Here is a 20,048-nt window from a genome sequence, read left to right as displayed (position 1 = left end):
ATATTAAATGACCCTAAAAAACACTTTTAGCAAGCAAATCTTGCCTGATCCATGTTTTGGAAACATTTGTAAGAAGAGGTAAGGGCAGGGATTTAGCTCAGTGGCGCTGTGCCTGCCTCGCAAATGGAATGTCCCGAGTTTGATCCCTGATACTCCCCCAAAAAAGAGGTGAAATCATTTGTTTACTCTTCTCTACAAGTTTAAGTGGAATTAAATTATAAATAATTCTGTCTTGTCTGTAAATTTAGTTTTCCAGAAGCTGTGAAGTTTTTTTGTATCCTGTTGTATCCTGTAACAAGGGAAATTGGTAGACAATCGTGCATTTAATGTGTTTTAAGCATTAAAGCTTAACTTGTACCTGGTTTTACTTTTCTCCTTCCTGTCTTGTTTTTCCACGTACTTGCAAACAGTTCCCAAGGTACTACAGAGAGTTCCCACATACTTTGCACTTGTGATCCGTGGGGTCACAGGCATGAGCCCCACAACAGGCTTCTGTGTACCCTTTTCATTGCTCCCAGACATGTTAGTGTCCTACATAATCATGGCACATTTAATAAAACTAGGTAAGAAGATTAGTGTGCGGCTATAGTAACTAACCAAACTACTATATAGATTTTGTGTGGATCTCGTGAATTTTCTGTTTTAGGATTAGTTTATTCTATGATCAGGTTGGTCTCCTTAGTCTGCTGCCATACATGGCAGTCTATTACTGCTGTTCATGACCTCGGCACTTTGCAGGAGTAAAGGTAGTTATTTCTTCAGTTGTGATTTATCTGCATGTCCACATGTTACGTGCGTTGTGCCACTTCAGGGAAGAATATCCCTGAAGCCATATACTCGTCATTGCCGTTATTTCTGTTGCTGTCGGGTTCTATAAAAATGACTTGTAGGGCTGGGGATTTAGCTCAGTGATTTCGCCGCCTGCTGTGCAAGTGCCGAGTTGGATCCCCAGTACCAAAAAAAATAAAAAATAAAAAATAAAAAAATAAAAAAAATAAAAATGACTTGTAGCCAGTGAGGTTAACCTTGACCTCTTCCAAGGTAATGTCTGTAAAGTTACTGTTTTATCTATCACATTTTATAATGTATTTACTGTAGTCTTTTTTTTTGGTACCAGGGATCAAACTCGGGTCCTTGTGCTTGCGAGGCAGGCGGCGGAACCACTGAGCTAAATCCCGGGCCCCTTACTACAGTCTTATTTCTCCTGTAAGTGTTGCCTTCCTCAAACATCAGCTTACTCAGTCTTGGATTCCTCTGCATCAGAATTGTGTGCTGCCTGGGCTACTGTCTGTGGCACTGTGTAGTCCCATTTTCCTGGCTATGTCTTTAAATCCTAAAATTCTTCATAAAAGACCCAATACACTCTTTTTTTTTTGGTACCGGGGATCGAACTCGGGTCCTTGAGCCTGTGAGGCAGGCAGCAGAACCACTGAGCTAAATCCCCAGCCCTAAAAGATCCAGTATACTTAGCAACATTTTAATGTAAGGCTTGAAGAATTATAAGAAAATATTTAATGTGTCATACTGATCTCCAAACAAATAGCAGTAAAATCTTGAGTATAATTGAAGGAAAGAAAAATATTCTAAATTTCTGTCCTTTATGTCATAGGCCCTCTAAAGTAAATGAGAATCGCATGGGGTGAGGTGCTAGGGTCCCCTGTGGCTGAACCAGAGCCTGCCATGGGTGGTGGGGTCTATGTGACTGGCTTCAGTCTGCAGGTCAGGAAAATGGCCTCTTCCTTCTGTACTGAGCAGCAGCCCTTTGTTCCACTGAAGACTCAGAATGCCATGTTGTCATTGTAGGAGTTCATTCTCGAGTTTACAGCTCTTTTATGGAACATAATTCTGAAACCATTAAATTATCTTTCCACAAACTTAATTTTGTGTGGTTATTCAAATACTGTTTCTGGTTGCTCCCATAGAGGAGCCTCCTCAGCATCTGCCTGTGTGCTGTTGTGTTTTTATTGTATAAATTTATGGCCTTAATGTTTTCATTATATACTTTCTATACTTCTTTATAGTCCCTCTCCCCAGCACAGACTTGTTACAGCCAGGTGAGGGGTTAGTGTTAGCGTGGGAGGTGAATTATGTTCATGCATATTAATCAAAGCCAGATGTTCTGTTTGGACACCAAGCCCATGGCTCACCAGCACTTCTGCATGTGTTCCCATTTGCAAAAATATTGAGGTGTGTTGGCTCATTTTAATGTAAATATTTAGCAAGTGGAAGTGTAGTTTGGCCATCATCTTGGATGTTCTGATCATTAGCATTTCCACTTACGGAATAGAAGGGAAAACTTAACTTGGGTCCATTTTGCTAAAATCTCTTCCTGACAATTTAAAATTAATTTTTGTGCAGTAACAGATTGAATGCAGGATCTTTACTCAGCCCACTTTTTTGTCTTTCTTCTTTCTTGAGGTAAGGTCTCGCTATGCAATTGAGGCTTGAACTCACAGTGATGTTTCCTGCCTAGGTATCCTGAATGTTTGGAATTACAGGTGTGTACCAACACGCCTAGCTGGATTTCTTATTTTGAGATAGGATCTCACTAAATTGCCCAGGCTTGGCTTGAATTTGGCATTCTCCTGCCTCTGCTTCCTAGAGCACTGGATTATAGGCATGTGCCACCAGGCCCAGCTAAAATCAGTTTTTGACCTCTTAGTTAATCATTTCCTGTGTAGATTGAAGGTTGTGTCTTAATCTTTTTTAGAAGTTTCACTAATTATTCTTAGAGGTACGCACATTTACGAAGTTTTTTTTTTTTAAAGATTTTTAAAAATTTTATTGGTACATTTTAGGTATACAATATGACATTCATAATTGGAAATTTGCACCTTTATATAATCTCTCGGTACGAAGTTTATTCTTAAACTCACCATTTATTACTTCTTTTTTTTTTTTTCTTTTTTTGGTACTGGGGATTGAAATTGGGTCCTTGCGCTTGTGCAGCAAGTGGCAAAACCACTGAGCTAAATTCCCGGCCCCTCACCATTTATTACTAAAGCTGTATCCCCACCCCGCCCCCTACCAGGGTTCGAACTTGGGACCTTGTGCTTTCAAGGCAGGCATGGTGCCACTGAGCTAAATCCCCAGCCCCACTAAAGTTATTATTTATTTTTTTTTTTGGTACCGGGGATTGATCTCAGGTCGTTGTGCTTGCAAGGCAGGAGGTGGAATCACTGAGCTTAAACCCCTGGCCTCTAAAGTTATTCTTTATAAGCCTACAAGCAAATGAAGAAATGTTTTCACACATTTTGATTATGTGCACATAGATATAAATATTTAAAGTAGTGTTCTTAATTTTTGAGAAGAGAAAGTGATGAATAGAGTAGTGTTGTCAGAAATCAATTATACAAACGTGAATTATTTTAAAGCAACAGATTAATATTAGGGTCTCCTATGAGAGACCATTAATACTAATGTATTCCAGCTGTCATTAGACTTGGACCTATATTACATATGTTCTTCTCTGTCCGTGGTCATCTTAGCTTTAGCTTGCCTCCAATCAGGGATATAGTACATACAGAAAGTACCTGTCATGAAGTAGGGTGAGGATATCCAGGAGACAGGATCATATCTGACTGCTCCTGCCCTGGTCTGTTTTAGGTCTCCTTCAGGCAAACATATGGAGTAGTGGTGGCAAACCTATGGCACATGTGCCACAGTGGGCTATTTGTATCATTGAGAGCTCTAAAAAGTTCGCCATCACTGGTATCAGACATGAACAGTGCTCTAGGACATTGTATAGATAGTTCTGTGTGTGCCAGTACTTGGCATTGTGCTGCAGCTCTGCCTGCTCTAGTAGGACCACTTTGTCCCCAGCAGTGGCAGGCTCATGCAGGCCTTCTGCTTGCCCTGCAGGCCCTGCTCAGCCACATGGGTGCCCAGCAGCTGCAGGCAGCCATGTTCAGCAGCGCCCTGCTGTGCTGCTGCCTTGCCTGTGACTTATCCTTGATCCTCCATGCCTAGCCTGGTATCAGAGAAAAGGCACTCTTGAAGAAATGAAGGCACTGGGGAGGAAGGAGATAACATATGTGGAGTTTGAGGTTGCTTTTGGGAACTGATACTTCCTGCCAATTAACTGACGTGTGAATCTGACCTCTCATTCTGAAGTCATACAGACACAGGCTTGGCTGGCGTTAATACACGTTTGCCTGGTGAGCCCTGGGATGTGAATGTACCTTCTCCTTAATCAAGTTCTTTGGGAGCCTGCTGGGACAAGAGGTTCACCAACTTCATTTTCTCGGGTACAAGAATTGCCTGGTGTTTTTGTTTGTTTGTTTTGGTACTGGGGATGGAACTTGGGTCCTTGCGCTTGTGCAGCAGGCGGTGAAACCACTGATCTAAATCCCTGGCCCCTGGTGGTTTTGCTTTAAAGATGTAAACTTTGAATTTAGAGACTGTGGCTGATCTTGGCACGTGTTCTGGTCGAGGGTTCCCAAAGTGTTTAGTTTATCAGATGTAGACTCCACACTTCCACTTCTGCTAATATCCATTATTCTTCCTGCAAAAGACTAAGGAAATCCTGTTTACTCTGGAGTGAGGTAACGTGTATTAATCTGAAGTTTTTAACTTTTTACACTGAAAGTATATCTCTGTGATAGAGCACATGACTAGCATGTACAGCACCCTGAGTTCAATCCCCAATATCCAAAAAAAATTACAAAGAAAAGAGCCATTACATTTCCATTATAAAATTTTAGGTATACTACTGGGCTTAGTGGGTTGTAATCTCAGCACCTGGGAGGCTGAGGCAGGAGGATAGCTGCAAGTTCAAGGCCAGGCTATACTACATAGTAAGACCCTGTCTCAAAAAACAAAACTAAAAGTACCCACCCAGCACTAAACTCAGATGTGTATATAATACAGAAAACAAGTGAGCATAAGTTTTCTATAAACATAAATATACAAAATTAGAATAATTCTGTATATGGATTATACAAATACATACTTTATCCCCTTTATCAAATGGGAGATCCTTACATTTAAGCTTACTGAATCATCTGTAAAGTCAATATAATCTGTTTTGTGGATGTGCCATAATTAATGCACTTACTATTTTGTCTGACCTTTAGATTAACAATTTTTCACTATTCTATACTGCTGTAGTGAGTTTCCCTATATTTATTTTTTATAATTAGCTTTGATTCTTCCAAAGGTAAATTACTTTGAAGGAGAGTTCTTCAGACAGAAGATGGTATATATTTTTTCTTTTAGTACACGTTTTAATCTCCCTATAAATAGGCTAACTTACGTCTTACAGCTGTATAAGTTCTTGTTTGTTATACCCTCTTTGTCAGTGAGAATTTTCCTGTTTTACTAGTATGTACACATTTGCAATGCAGATATTAATGTTACACTATTTTGGTGTTTTGTTTTGTGTTTTTTTGGACTGGGGATTGAACTCAGGACCTTGCACTTGCCAGGCAGGCACTGTGACGCTGAGCTACATCCTCAGCCCTTGGTGGAATTTTTTGGGGGAGGTTTGAGACAGAGTCTCACTATATAGCTCAGGCTGGCCTTGAACTCATGGCAATCCTCCTGCCTTAGCCTCCCAAGTAGGGCATTACAAGTGTGTAACACCACGCCAACATTTTTGTTCATTTAAGAATATTGTAAAATATTCTTTCACTCTTCCCACAAGCTAAGATGTAGTTGTGTTTTTCTGTTGTGCTTTATTAAATAATTAAAATTTACTTTGTATTGGAGAAAACTGTTCATTGGAGAGTTAGACAACAACAACTGCTTCGAGTTGTGGAGATGAAATGGAAATCAAGGAAGTGGAGCCCATAAGCACAGATAACTTAAAGAACTTTGTTGTAAAATGAATGGAGAAGCTACGTTGGTGGTTGTGGAACATGTTGTCAAGGACGAATTGTCTTTTAAACATGGGAGTGATGTACCAGAAAGGGAAGACTAGAAGGAGCTAATTGCAACATGATTCCTTGTGTTTTTTGAGAACCCATGTGGTTATTAACAAGAAAAGAAAGGCTCATTCATTTTAACAGGACATGACATGTAGCTTAAGTTGGTTGGAAGACTTGGAAAATGTTAATATTCTAATTCAAAGCACATCAAGAGGTGGGATACATGCTCAAAATGGATGTGAAGGGAGAAGTGGAAATCCACAGTGAGGAACCCATTTTTCTCATCCAAATCTTTAAAAGTCAGGGGAGAAAGTTAGAGGGAAATCTGAGTCTTGAGAGGACAGCCAGATGGTAAGTACTCCAGTATGTTGAATGTTACGGAAATCTTGAGAAATGGTGGATATATGGGGATGGAGAAGAGAAGGTGTCCCTAATGAAAGTCATGATGTGAGGGCTGTTCCTTGCGTTTGGCAATATTGCACAGCCCTCCCCATCCCATTCGTCCCCTAGAGATGTTCATCCTGGAAACAGAAAGGGACGCTATGGGTCTGGAAGGGAAGATGCCACAGGTCCTGTTCCCTTCTTAGGCTCAGGCTCTGGGTCTGACATGCAGTCTGAGAGGTCTTGTCTAGCTCCATCCGGTAGACAGAGCCCCTTGCTTGCTGGAACTGGCTTGGGATCTCACCTACCTAAGCCACTTACTTTTCTCTTCAGGAATATTTTGTACGTCCATTTTGCCAGGCCCATGCTATCTTGAGCTGCCATAAATCTGGAAATGCATATTTCTTTTTTTTTTTTTTGGTACCGGGGATCGAACTCAGGAACTTGAGCTTGCAAGGCAGGCAGCGGAACCACTGAGCTAAATCCCCAGCCCTGGAAATGCATATTTCTGAAGAAGGCTTTAGATATATATAACAAAGATCCTCTTGACTCCTTTCTCATTCCCTCAACTTTCCTACTCTTCCATAGAGTAGGAAATGACAAGTCCTTGTGCAGGGTTTACTGTCTCAATCTTCTGTTTGCCCAGTAACCTGGATGGAAATTTCCCCATCTTTCCTTTTTGCTGATGAACACGCTGATTTCAGAGGGGTGAAATTCCGCCTTTGCTTGGGCTGCGCAGCCTGGAGGTTGTGGAACCTGTCTGGGAGTGAAGCTTGAGCTCTGACCCCAGAGCCCTTGGCAATTCCTTATTGTGTAACCCTGTTTCCCTTTTCTGGGTAATGTGACAACCTTCTTGTCTAGTGGGCAGGGACAAAAGCCGAGGAGTCACCGTGCAGGATGCCTAAGCCCGGACAGCAGGAGATGAGATTCTCCTGTGTATGTTGGAGGAAGCCCGGAGGGAGTTGGAGAGAGTTGACTTTCAAAGGAAGAATTGAGGTCATCTGGGAAAGGAAAGCAATGGGGCTTTTACCGTTGAGGGGACGACGTGAGTTCACTTTTAGCAGTTCTCAGTGTGGAGCCCTGCTTCGGCAAGGGTGAGATTTGCAGACCTCCGCATGGCTCTGTGAGGCTCACAGCCTGGATGAATACACAAGGCCAACATAGGGCTCTTGGATCTGCCTCTGCCTCAAATGCCAGTGAGGTTCGCTCCTACCCACATGGTGGTGGAGATTGGCTTCAGTGGCTCATTTGACTCCTTACCTTGAAGCTATTCTAAGGTCTTGTCTTTCCTCTAATTGGCTTTGAGATGTGTGCACACACCCTCTTATTTCTCATTGGCTGTGAGTTGCGTTAAGACACGCCCTTACCCCTCTCATTGGCTGTGAGGTGTGCAAAGACACGCTGTTGCCTCTTATTGGCTATGAGAAGCAGGCATGCCCAACATTGGATAAGTGGTGCTATTAACTCTTGACTGCCCTGGTTTTTTTCCAGTTTTTAATTGCCCGTCAACAAGTATCTGGGTTATGTGTTGGTTGTGGTTTAGTGCCAAGATGCTGGGAAGGACAGGGATAGGGGTTTGTCAGGTACTCACCTTGAGAAAGTGCTGTGGGGCACAAATCCTACCTGGCCTGACACCCTCTTCCTTGGGCTGTTATGCCTTCATTAAGTGGACGTTTCTCTCCACCTAGGGATTAAACGTACAGCCTTTACTTTTTTTGGTACCAGGGATAGAACTCGGGTCCTTGCATTCGCGAGGCAGGCAGTGGTACCACTGAGCTAAATCCCCAGTCCCCCAGCTCTTAAATTTTGAGGCAGGGTCTCACCAAGTTGCCCAGGCTGGGCTCCAACTCGTGGTCCTCCAGACTCCACCTCTCAGATATGCGGACCAGTTAACAGATGAGAACCATCCTCTGGGGCCAGGAACTCACCTAAGATCCAGAGCCTTGGAGGACTCCAGGAGCGCTAATATGATTAATCAGCTGTGGATTCCATTATACTGATTGAATTTACGCTTTGGCGAACACTGATACCTTCATTCATACTTATAAAATGGGTGTAGTTCAGAGGCACAGTCTTTACGTAGCATGCATGAGGCCCTGGGTTCAATCACCAGCACTACAATTGAAAATAAATGAAAATTATAAAATTACTTTGTGGGTGGTGCATGATAGCACTGGTCTGTAATCCCAGCCCTCAAGAGGTTGAGGCAGGAGGATTGCCATGAGTTTGAGGTCAGCTTGGCTACATAGTGAGTTTAAGGCTAGTTTGAATTAATTTTTTTTTTTTTTGAGACAGGGTCTCACTGTGTACTTCAGGCTGGTCTTGAGCTTACTATGTAGCCCAGTTGGCCTTGAACTCACAGCGATCCTTCTGCCTCAGCCTCCCAAGTGCTGAAATTATAGGAGTGCACCATCACTCCTGGCTAGCCTGAATTACAGAGTGAGACCCTCAAAAAAAATTACTTTTAAGGGGCCAGGGATTTAGCTCAGTGGTTCTACCACCTGTCTCGCAAGCGGAAGGTCCCGAGTTTAATCCCCGGTACCAAAAAAAAAATACTTTAAATTAAAAATTGTGAAGTAATTATGCCATATTTCATTCTTTGGAGTTTGGAAAAATTATTTATGTATTAGCTTAGTTCCTTGGATGTGAAAGAGGAAATTAACTGGTGTCTCCTATCTTGAGCTACAAGGAAGGAAGAATTGGGGGTTAAACCCTTGGAAGGAGTTTTAACTAGCTAAGCTGGCCATCGGTGAGCTTGGAGGGAAAAGACTGGCTTCAGGTCAGAAGCAAATCATGACACTCCAAACTCCCACGCTTGTGTTGACCATCCCGTGTCTTCATAATGGAGCCTACATGATGAGGTTCTTCTACCAAACACCTGGGAACCTGTAGTCTGGTTTCCTTTTTAATGACAATATTTTATTTAGTTCCCTGTTATATTTTTTGTGTAAAACATTTATTGGTACATTTTAGATATACATAAGGTAACACTCAACATCATAGGGAATTTGCACCTGTACATGATATATCCTGCATCTTTTTTTCCCTTTCCCCCCTCAAACCCCCCTCCTGTCCCTATATACAAAAGCTTTGTTTCCATTTTTTCCTTCTATTTTTACTTCTTTTTCTTATCCCTTCCTTCCTTTCTCCCTCCCCCCTCCCTCGTTCCCCTTCCCATTTGAACATTTTCTTCCCATTTCCCAATATCTATTACACATTTTAGTCCTTATTTCCACTTTAGTTTTCTCACACCAGAGTCCTTGCCTGTAATCCCAGCACTGGGGAGCCTGAAGCAGGAGGATTATAGTAAATTTGAGGCCACCTTGGGCCAGGATGAACTACATCAAGAGACCCTGTCTTACCCAAAAAACAAACAAACAAAAAATCACATGTGTCTGATTTACTTCACTTAGAGTATAGTCTCAAGATGCATCCATTTAGCTAGAAATGTCTCAAGCTCATGCTTCTTTATGGCAGAGTAGTATTCTTGTATAAAAAATCTTTATTCATTCATTGGTTGATGGGCATTTGGGATGTTTCCAAGATTTAGCTATTACAAACTGTGCCACTATAGACATGGGTATTCATAGATCACTATGGTAAGATGCTTTTAATTCTTTTAGGAAGATAGCAAGAAGGGGAATAGCTGGGTCAAGTTCCAGTATGTTGTATTGGTGTTATCATTTAATTGTAGAAACTGTCTGATTTCTTCTTTAATTTCCTCTGGGACCCATTGGTTGTTCAGGAGGGTGTTATTTAATTTCTATGTGTTTATGAATTTCTTGTGGTTTCTTTGACCATTGATTTTCAATTTCACTGCACTATAGTCCTATAATATGTATGGGATAATTTCAATTCCTTTGCATTTAAAGCATGACCCATGAGCTAGTATGTGATTTATTTTGGAGAACGTGCTATGTGCAGCTGAGAAGAATGTGTATTCTGATGTTGTGGGTGAGCACTGTAATCTGTTTTTTTCGGGGGGTGCGGTTACTGGGAATCAGACTCCGGGCCTTCCACGTGCCAGGCAGGCACTGCACCACTGAGCTTCTATATCTCCGGCCCCTTAGTCTGTTTTTAATCTATATAATTTTGTCATTTCAAGAATGGCATATAAATAGGGCCATAAATACACCCATAGGCTTTTATTATTCAACACAATTCTTTTGTGATCCAACCACATTCTTCTGTTTGAAATACTTGTTTTTAGCGGTAGGCATTCTTTTACAGGTACATCTTGAAGTGATGTAGCTTGACTTAAATTTGGCTGATGTGAAGGAAAAATAGGTTCAGAATTCAGTTATCTGGGTTTTGTCACTTTGGTTACTAAAGATGTTAGCAAAGATACTGAGATGTTCCCACTGACAAATGGAAGATAACCTAATTTATCGGATTATTGTGAGTACTGAAATACATAATAAATAAGTTTAGCACAGTGCATGCCACAACATACTTTGCCCATTTCAGGTGTATTATCAGTGTTATTCACGTCAGTGTAAGAGAACAAGACTGATTAGATTGCGGCTTTTTATATTGGAGAGGGATACTGATGGCCAGCAACAACTATTTAATGCAGTTACCATGTTTATCTTACTCCACTGTACCATACTAAACATAATTTTGATGTTAGGGATCCAATCCGGGGCCCCATGCATATGTACCCCTAGCATAGTAAACTTGAATATTTTCAAACAGAATGGCTATCCCTTTCCCTTTTTACCTCTGACCCTGTAGTTCACTTTAGTAAGCAGTTGTTAGCTCATGCATTCATCTGCCAAATGTGGCAGAGAAATACGAACTGTTCTCAGAAGTCTGTGTTCAATCCAGCGAAACAGAAATGTCATTCTATTCAAACTTCTCAACTCAAATGTTGTACTTTTAAAGTTTATTCTTTTTTTTTTTTTTTGGTACCAAAGATCGAACTCGGGACCTTGTGCTTGTGAGGCAGGCAGGGGAATCACTGAGCTAAATCCCTGGCCCCTTAAAGTTTATTCTTAATACCCTTCTCTTCCTCATTAATCTGTGAACTATTACTGAGATAATTAATACTTGTCTTTTGATTCCATTGTCCTGTTCAGTGCCAGTCGTCTAGATGTTTCATATAAATTCTGACATAGAGCCAGGCATGGTGGCGCATGCCTGCAGTTCCAGCACTCTGGAGGCAGGTGGATCGCTGACAGTTTGAGGCCAGCCTGGGCTATATATACTGAGTTCAAGGCCAGCCTGAACTACATAGCAAGATCCTGTCTTAAAAAAAAAATTCTGACATAGAATTAGTTACAGGTTTAATGACCAAGAAAAGATTTATTTTTCAAAGTATGAGCACATTTTATTTTGTTTTTTTTTTTTTTGGTACTGGGGATCAAACTCATGACCCTGTGCTTGCGAGGCAGGGGTGGTGTCACTGAGGTAAATCCCTGGCCCGAGCACATTTTAAATTTGAGACATAAACAGATAAACGTCTCCAATATCATCACTTCCTTGTGGCTTTGATGTTGCTCAAGTTGTTAATAGTTTATGGTTGTGATCATATGCTAGTGTTGTGGTGTGCTTTGTTTCACTAGATATGTGATCATTTCAGTAGTTATTAATTTTCAGAAACATGAGTTTAGTGACCAAATATAGTTCTTCAGTTTAAGTTTTCTTTCAGTATTTTCTTTCAGGGACGAACTCGGGATCTTGTGCTTGCGAGGCAGGCTGGGGCACTGAGCTAAATCCCGGCACTGAACTAAATCTCGGTCCCCTGCTCTTTTTTTTTTTTTTTTTTTTTTGAGACAGCATCTCGCTATGCAGTCCAGGCTGGCTTCAAACTGGACCTGATCCTCCTGCTTCAGCCTCCCTGAGTGCTGAGATTACAGGTATGAACCTCCACGCCTGGGTACCACATAATTTTTCAGAGTAATAATACATACTGGCTTTGCCCTAAAACCTCAGATTGCCGCACTAATGTAAATCACGTGGCACCGCAGTTCCGGGCAACTAGGGGGTGCAGAAGGCAACTAAGGGTGCAGAAGAGACGGAAGAGACGTAAAGGGGGCGGGGCAGCGTCTCAAATATTGTGAGCCTTTGCGGTTCCTCTTTGCAGCTAGCTCTAGGGATAGGCATCTCGCGATAACTGGTACAAGCACAACCTAGGGATAGACATCTCGTGATAACTGGTACAAGCGCAAGCGCGGCAAGGCGGCGGCTGAAGAAATCTTTACTGCAAGAAGCCTAAGTGTGAGCTGGGGCGTCGTGCTGCCAAGTCGGGGTTCAAGGCACCTGCAAGTGCTGTACCCTGAGGCTGAATGTGGGAAACTTCTGGGCCCCGGTGTTATACTGGATAAAAACTGGTGAAGTTATTAAATTAACATATAAAGGACTTCTTACCCCTATGGCTATTTATCATCTGTCTCCTATTATGTTATCTTGTACACTTTTATTGGACTCAGGAAAATTTTCTTTACCGAGAAATTTGGATTTTCTTCCTAGGCAGTATGTGCAGTGAACAGTGTCCTGTTTATCACATCAACTTCCATGTCCACTACTTTTTGGGCTCTTGGTAGATAAAACGGAAGAACATCATGTGGGTTCTGTGTGCTGTGGCCACCACTCTTGTGTCCCACACGATGCTGGCCTTCATGATGTGGAACTCTTGGATTTCTGTGTCTCCTGAGACTGTCCTACTACTCACTGCTTGCCTGTGTGCTATGGCCACTGGTGGCATTTGTAGTTCCTGAACATCAGCTGGGAACCGCTTGTGGATTCACGCAGTCCATTCAGAATCTTGGGTTGGCGATCATTTCTGTCATTGCTGGCATAATGGATAATTGAGGATATTTGTTTTTAGACGTTTTTCTTCATTGCCTGTGTTTCTACAGCACTTTTATTTATCCATGGTCTTACTTCAATGAATCCTTCCCAGGTTGGCAACCTCAATCATTGTGCAAGACAAAATGGAAGAAATGAAGCTTTCTCATACTAAATGAGAAGTTTAAATGGCTATGTCTTAAAAATGGAATGCACACACCATTGATTTGAAAACTGCCATATATAAATTTATAGTTTAGTCATAAGGAAAACTAATGAGTAGAAAGTCATTTATATTTCAAATATACCTATTTCAAAGTATGTTTGTGAGGACTGTGTCTTTTTTTTTTTTTTTAACCAGGGATTGAACTTGACCTTGCGCTTGTGAGCCATGTGTCTTTTTGTATTGTGTATTGCTGAGGAATTCTTCAGAACAGGTGAATCAACAATCAGTATTTGTCAGTATGGTGGTGCTTGCCTGTAATCCCAGCACTCGAGGCTCAGTCAGGAGGATTGCCATTGAGTTCAAGGCCAGCCTGGGCTACAGAGTGAGACCCTGTCTCAACCCCCACCCCCCCAAAACAGTCAATAGTTTAGGAAATCGCTCTGGAACATTCGGTTAAATTTCATGAAGGACAGTAAGTAATATAAAACATTGGGTCATGTATTGAGATTTTTTTTTTTTTTTTTTTTGGTACCGGGGATTAAACTCGGGTCCTTGAGGTTGCACAGCAGGCGGCAAAACCGCTGAGCTAAATCCACAGCCTCCTATTGAGATAATTTTTAATAAGTATATTTTAAGGATGTGGCCTTTTTATATTAAAAGCTTTTTAGGGGACAGAAATGTTTCATGTGGAACAAACAAGGGCATTGTAGTGGGCATTCCCTTTGTGATAAAGACTAACAAATCACGTTTACCACTGACAGACTGTGCTCTGCTATATTTAAGAGGTTTATGGAGCAGTGGACCTTGGGAGTTTCCTTCTGTTACTGAGGACCTTAATCACCTGAGACATAATATAGACTTTTATATAGTTTTTTTGTTTTGGGGGGCTTCTTTTTGGTACTGGGGATCGAACTCGGGTCCTTGCGCTTGCACAGCAGGCGGCAAAACCACTGAGCTAAATCCCCGGCCCTATATAGTTTTTTTGTAAGGACCAGTTAATAACAGTGTTCTTGGGCTGGGGATTTAACTCAGTGGTTCCAGCGCCTGCCTCATAAGCACAAGGTCCTGAGTTTGATCCCTGGTACAAAAAATTAATAATAATAACAGTGTTCTTAAATGTATAATAATTAGGTATCTACATGGATAAAGGAAAACATTGGAAAATGAAAAGAAAAAAAGATACTCAAAGGTCTCTCTTGCCCCTTGTGCTATGTGAGGACACATTGAGAAGGTAGCCATTGACAAACCACGAACTTGGTCCTTATTAGACACCAGATCTGCCAGTGTCCCCGGAAATTTGAACTTCCCCTGCCCTAGGCCACATTTAGTAGCCATCATACTGCTCTAATACTTTTTTCTTTTTTTTAAACAATGTTGGGGATTGAACCCAGCACTTGATGTATAGTATGCAAGCCCACTACTGCTGAGCTATATACCCCAGCCCTGTAGTAGATCTTTTTAGCAAGTTATTTAAAATTCACTTTAATTTCTATCATTATCACTTACATATTAATGAATCTGACCTAACCCAATATGAATATTTAATGTAATTTTCATGTTTGTCATTCACATGTAAGAATTCTGAGCTCCTGTTTTCTGCCTATGATGTGTCATTGCTCTCCCATCCTGACCGTGTCTTCTCACATGGCTTTTAGACTCAAGCGATTCCTGGTCGAGCAACAAAATCCTCAATGGATTCAGATGAAAATTGATAGTAAAATCAGGCACACCTCCAAGAGGGGACACTGGAGGAGGACCAAGGGTGTACTCTTAAAGAATTATACATGAGGGCTGGGAATTTAGCTCGGCGCCAGGTCCTAAGTTCTATGCCTGTACCAAAACAACAAAAAAAAACTACACATGAGCTGCAGTGTATTTCCTCCAGGTGGCGTTCACAAGATGATATGTAAAGGTCAGAATGACCCCACCATAACGTTAGTGGCTGGATAGTTGGACAAGCTTAATTGAGAATCTTGATTTTTTTTTCTCTTTTTATGTGATCCTTACTAGTGAATCAACAGTAAATGTGTGAAGCCTTTAAAATGCTGAAACTGGACTCTTCAGTTTTGTGATTAGGAAATATTTTTCTTTTTTTTTTTCTTTTGGTACCAGGGATCAAACTAGGGACCTTGCACTGGCGAGGCAGGTGGTGGCACCACTGAGCTAAATCCCTGGCCCTATGAAATATTTTTCAAATGTAAATTTTCCACTTTTTAAAGAATGAAATGGGGGTGGGGGATTTAGCTCAGTGGTGCCACCGCCTGCCCCGCAAGTGCAAGTGCAAGGTCCCGAGTTTGATCCTCAGTACCAAAAACAAACAGAATATGGGCTGGGAATGTAGCTCAGTGGTGCCATGCCTGCCTGACAAGCCCAAGGTCCTGAGTTCAATTCCCAGTACCAAAAAAAAAGAATATTAGATTCTCCAAATTCACTTTGTATTTGTCAGGGTTTTTTTTTTTGTACCAGGGATCGAACTCGGGTCCTTGCGCTTGTGCATCAGGTGGCAAAACCACTGAGCTAAATCCCTGGCCCATATTTGTCAGTTTTAATGTTTGATATATTATTTGATAGTACATGACTTGTGAATGGCCCTAGAATGCAGCTGAGGATGTGACAGTGGGTTTGGAGTGACATTGATTCTGGATGCAACAGATGCTCCCAAATAGAAACCCAGAGAACATGAAGGAACCTACAATGTTTACAAATGTGTCAGGTGGGTGAGTTTAAATACTGTAACTCTAATTTGATCATTCCATTTTAAAAAACTTAGTTGATTTGTAGATTTTGTAAATCAATCAGTGATATGTTTCACTGAAAATGGAACGTGTATGTCTGTTTCACTCTTGTAATTTTTTTTGTTTCCCTTCCCTTCATACTAGGAATTGAACCTTGAGCCTTCACACTGAACTACATCCCCAGACCTTCTTTCATTTATTTGAGACAGGGTTTCATTAAATTGCCCAGTGTGGGCTTGAACTTGCAATCCTCCTGACTCAGCCTCCTAGAGTGCTGGGATTACGGGCAAGCATTACCACATGCTCACTGGCCTGAAGCTAAAGTCAGTTTTGTTTTAAAAAAATTTTTGTTTTTGAGACAGTCTCACTGTGTAGCCCATTGCGTTGTCATCTATTTCTAATTTTTTTCCTATTTAGTGATTTTTACTTTTATACCTTTCAACCATTACTGATGTCTTAAGTATTGAATGTTTCATATGTATGGCATTATTCCAGGTAATAAAGATATAGAAGCAAAAATCCTTCCCATCAGGGAATGTAAATTCTAATGTGTGAGACAGATAAGAAAATAATCAGTATTGTAGCAATGATGACTACTTTTGAATTAACTAGTTTTGTCATTTTTTTCCTTTAAAAATTATATTCTATGTCAGAGCTTTTTGTTGTTTTGAGACAGGGTTTTGCTATGTAGTTCAGGCTGGAGTTGAACTCTATGTTACAGCCCAGACTGGCCTCAAATCTGGAGTGCTCTCTTCCCTCAGCCTCCTGAGTGCTGGGATTAGAAATAAAATTCTCAATCTTTCTCTGTGAACTGGAAACAGTGTATTAATTTAGAGCCCTTAAGGGAATATAAAGGTGCTGAATTGTTATATATAAATTTTCTTTATTAAGCTCTCAATACACTGAAATTTAATAAAAAGGTAAAACACTAAACTAACAGTACATGTGCTGCCGAAGTGACCATGACAATAACATTTAAAAGAAAAAAAAAGATGCACTATATTAAACTCTAAACATAGCCAGGTGCGGTGATACACTCCTGTCACTTCTTTATAATAAGATCAGGATGATCAGTGTAAGTTAGAAAATGCTGCTGTACCTGCTGCCATCTGCTGGCAGATTTCTTACTCTATGGGTTCCTGTCAGGAAAGGGAGGAGTTGCTGTCTGAAATCTTTCCCGGATATCCATTGATACCAAAATTGTATTCATAGTAACACTCACTGTAAATTTCTTTTTCAGTCTGTTGATACTTGCTCCAAATCATGTACCAAAGCACTGGATGCAGAATCACTGGGATCTTTGAACACATCAAGGTAGCACCACCAGCTTGTATTAGAAAACATACTTTGAGCTACTGTGAGCTCTCAGTGCCACTTCTTTGGTTATTTTATTTTATTTTACTATTATTACTTTTTAATTTATTTTTGGTACATGGGAATTGAACTTGGGACCTTGCGTTTGTGAGGCAGGCCCAGTACCACTGAATACCCAGCCCTTTGGAGCCAGTTTTAATTTCTAATTCCCTTGATGGTTCAGGCAAAACTGATACTTTTAATCGCTACATTTTAATTCCTATGGAATCCCACTTTACTATGTAGACTGACATTTTATGATTCAAACAGCTATTCAGCAAGTATTTTATTGAAAACCAATGAAGCAAACTCACCATTTCAGGAAAAACAACTGACAGTGTTATTTGCCAGTGATAAATTTGAGCTTTCAGGCAAAAAATTATAATCTTTTTTTTTTTTTTGGTACCGGGGATCAAACTTGGGACCAACCTTGCACTTGGGAGACAGGCACGGAAAAAAAAATTATAATCTTGAGGCGTTGTGGCACATGCCTGTGATCCCAGCACTCAAGAGGCAGAGACAAGAAGATTGCCTTGAGTTCCAGGCCAGGCTAGGGTCCATACTACCAGGAGCATGACACTGTCCTGGGAAGAGTTTTCTAATTAGGTCAGTAGTGACAGTACTGAATATGATGTGGTAGACAGAACAGTGGCCCACAAGTATGTCTATGTCTTGATCTCCAGAACCTTGAGTGTGTTGCCTTATATTCAAAAGGAACTCTGCAGAAGCTGTTAAGGATTTTGAGATAGATATGCAGGAGATCTGGGTGGGCCCAATATAATCACAAAAGTCCTTCTCAAATGAAGGCAGGAGGTGTCAGAAAGGAGAGAAGATGCTACATTGCTGTTGTGGAGATAGGACGTAAGGAATGCGGGTAGCCATAAGAAGCTGCAAAAGCCATAGAGCCTCTAGAAGGACCAGTTCTTGCTAACAGTGAAACTTATTTCTGATTTCTGACTACCAGACGGTAAGTTGGTAAGTTCATGGTGTTAAATCCAGAGTTTGTGACAATTAGTTACAGCAGTAACAGAAAACTACACATTGATATTTTGATGCTGTATAATAAAAGTTTCACATTTTCTTAAATTTCATAATTCAGCTTCACTAACTCTTGACTGAATTGATCCCATTTCTCACATAACTGTGTGAGAGGATTCATTTATTGGCAGTTAGTAATTAATGACCTCTCCTTCCTTTTCCTTTTTAGTAAACCAAAAGACTCAAGGAAATCTATCTTGGAGTTGGTAAAAGGCTGTGCATGCCTCATAAAGGAAAATGAGCCCAGATCCTAAACAGATGGAAGATGGGGGGCTTTTATGATTGGGACCTAGTATTATAGCAAAGATCTATTTTATTCTATGAATTTATAAACAGACCTAGGACTGAGTGTTGATGTGGAGTGTCAGGAAGTGGCAAGGGCTAGGTGAGAAGGAAAGGGAGGGTTAGCCACTCTTAGGGGCAGGGGGAGATGGGGTCTGACATCTGCGACTCTGAGAAGGGTGGAGCTCTAAAGGGCTGGGCCAGTTTTCCCCACTGCTTCTAAACAGGCTTACTTTTCTTTGAAATCTCAGGGTTCTGCAGTTTCAAGCCCCATTATTTTGTTCATCAGAACATCATTCCTTTCTAAACGGCCTTTCTGTTTTCACCCTAGATCTCCCCCTCCCCAAATACGACAGTAAGAAGATGTTGTACCTCACCTTGTTCCTTGTCTTCAGGAACAAGGTTTCTTGCCACCTCATGGTAACTCAAGTCACCTTCTTGAGGGCATGGCAACTGTTTGTAGTAAAAGTCCCTGTGATAATCTCTCCCCCATTGTTCCTTCATATATAAGATGGCATTATTACATATTACCCTCGTTTATAGCTGTTATGCCTTATATCTTGATGCTCCCCCCCAAAGCCTCATGTACTTATAGGTGCGGCTTTGGGGTGCTGACTAGATCATGAGTATTTGATACTGGATCAATCCACTGATTGGTTTAGCATAGTTCTGAGTGGGTGATGGATTTACTGAAGAGGGAAAACGTACCCTGGGTGTGGGTGGGGCCAACTGATACGCTTGTACCTTCCATGGAATTAAAAGGAAATAAAAAAAGCTTGCTGCTTCCTGCCTGCCATGCCATGGACTATTTCTCCTGCGATGCCCCTCTACCAATGCTGCCCTGTCTTGGAGCCAGCCCACTGTGGACTGAAACCTCTACAAACGGTAAGCTAAAATAAACCTTCCCTTCTTTTAACTTTTGGGTCTTTGGTATTTTGTCCCAGCAATGAGGAAGTAACTTAAGACAGTAGCGTTTAAATATACAAATGGAGCCCTGCTCCATCCCTGAACCCCACCCACCAGCAACCAGTTCAGTGCCCAGCACTGCCCCCCCCACCTCTGCCCTCTTGGCTGTGCCGCTACCTGGTTCCACACTACAGAGGCACAGGAAGTCATAAAGGCCATTGTCCTGAGCTCCAGAAGATAGAGCAGAAGTGAACCGCCCACTGGAAAAGTGAAGAGAATCCCTGCAATAAAGGCACACCAGACCACCATACTTGGTAAGTTGGAGGGATCATCACCTCCCATCGGAACCTGGACTGTCTTCAGGGGAAGGGCAGCTGGAACCTGCACTAGAACCTTGCAGAGTTTAACCCTGCAGGAGGACAGGGAGCTCAGCTTGGGACTTGCAGCCAGAAATCTGTCTGAATCTCATGGGTCTGCTACTGTCTTGCAGAGACTCATTGACTTATATCTGCACAGTGCTGCCCACGTTGT

The 20,048-nt window shown here is 41.4% G+C and overlaps 1 pseudogene across 1 annotated transcript; it reads left to right on the top strand.

The window, feature by feature from the left end:
- Window positions 1-3,876: 3,876 nt before the first annotated feature.
- LOC147826395 (lysosomal dipeptide transporter MFSD1 pseudogene) lies at window positions 3,877-19,951 on the top strand (annotated as a pseudogene). The gene is made up of 2 exons (XR_015439051.1): window positions 3,877-3,940; window positions 12,494-19,951. The product of XR_015439051.1 is annotated as a lysosomal dipeptide transporter MFSD1 pseudogene (transcript).
- The last annotated feature ends 97 nt before the right edge of the window (window positions 19,952-20,048 follow it).

The sequence above is a fragment of the Heterocephalus glaber genome, unplaced genomic scaffold (genome assembly GCF_053883595.1).
Source record: "Heterocephalus glaber isolate CG9 unplaced genomic scaffold, H.glaber_assembly_v1.0 deba00001472, whole genome shotgun sequence".
Lineage (NCBI taxonomy): Eukaryota > Metazoa > Chordata > Mammalia > Rodentia > Bathyergidae > Heterocephalus > Heterocephalus glaber.
The sequence above is the reverse complement of the archived record's forward strand: the minus strand, read 5'-3'. Positions and strand labels throughout refer to the sequence as shown.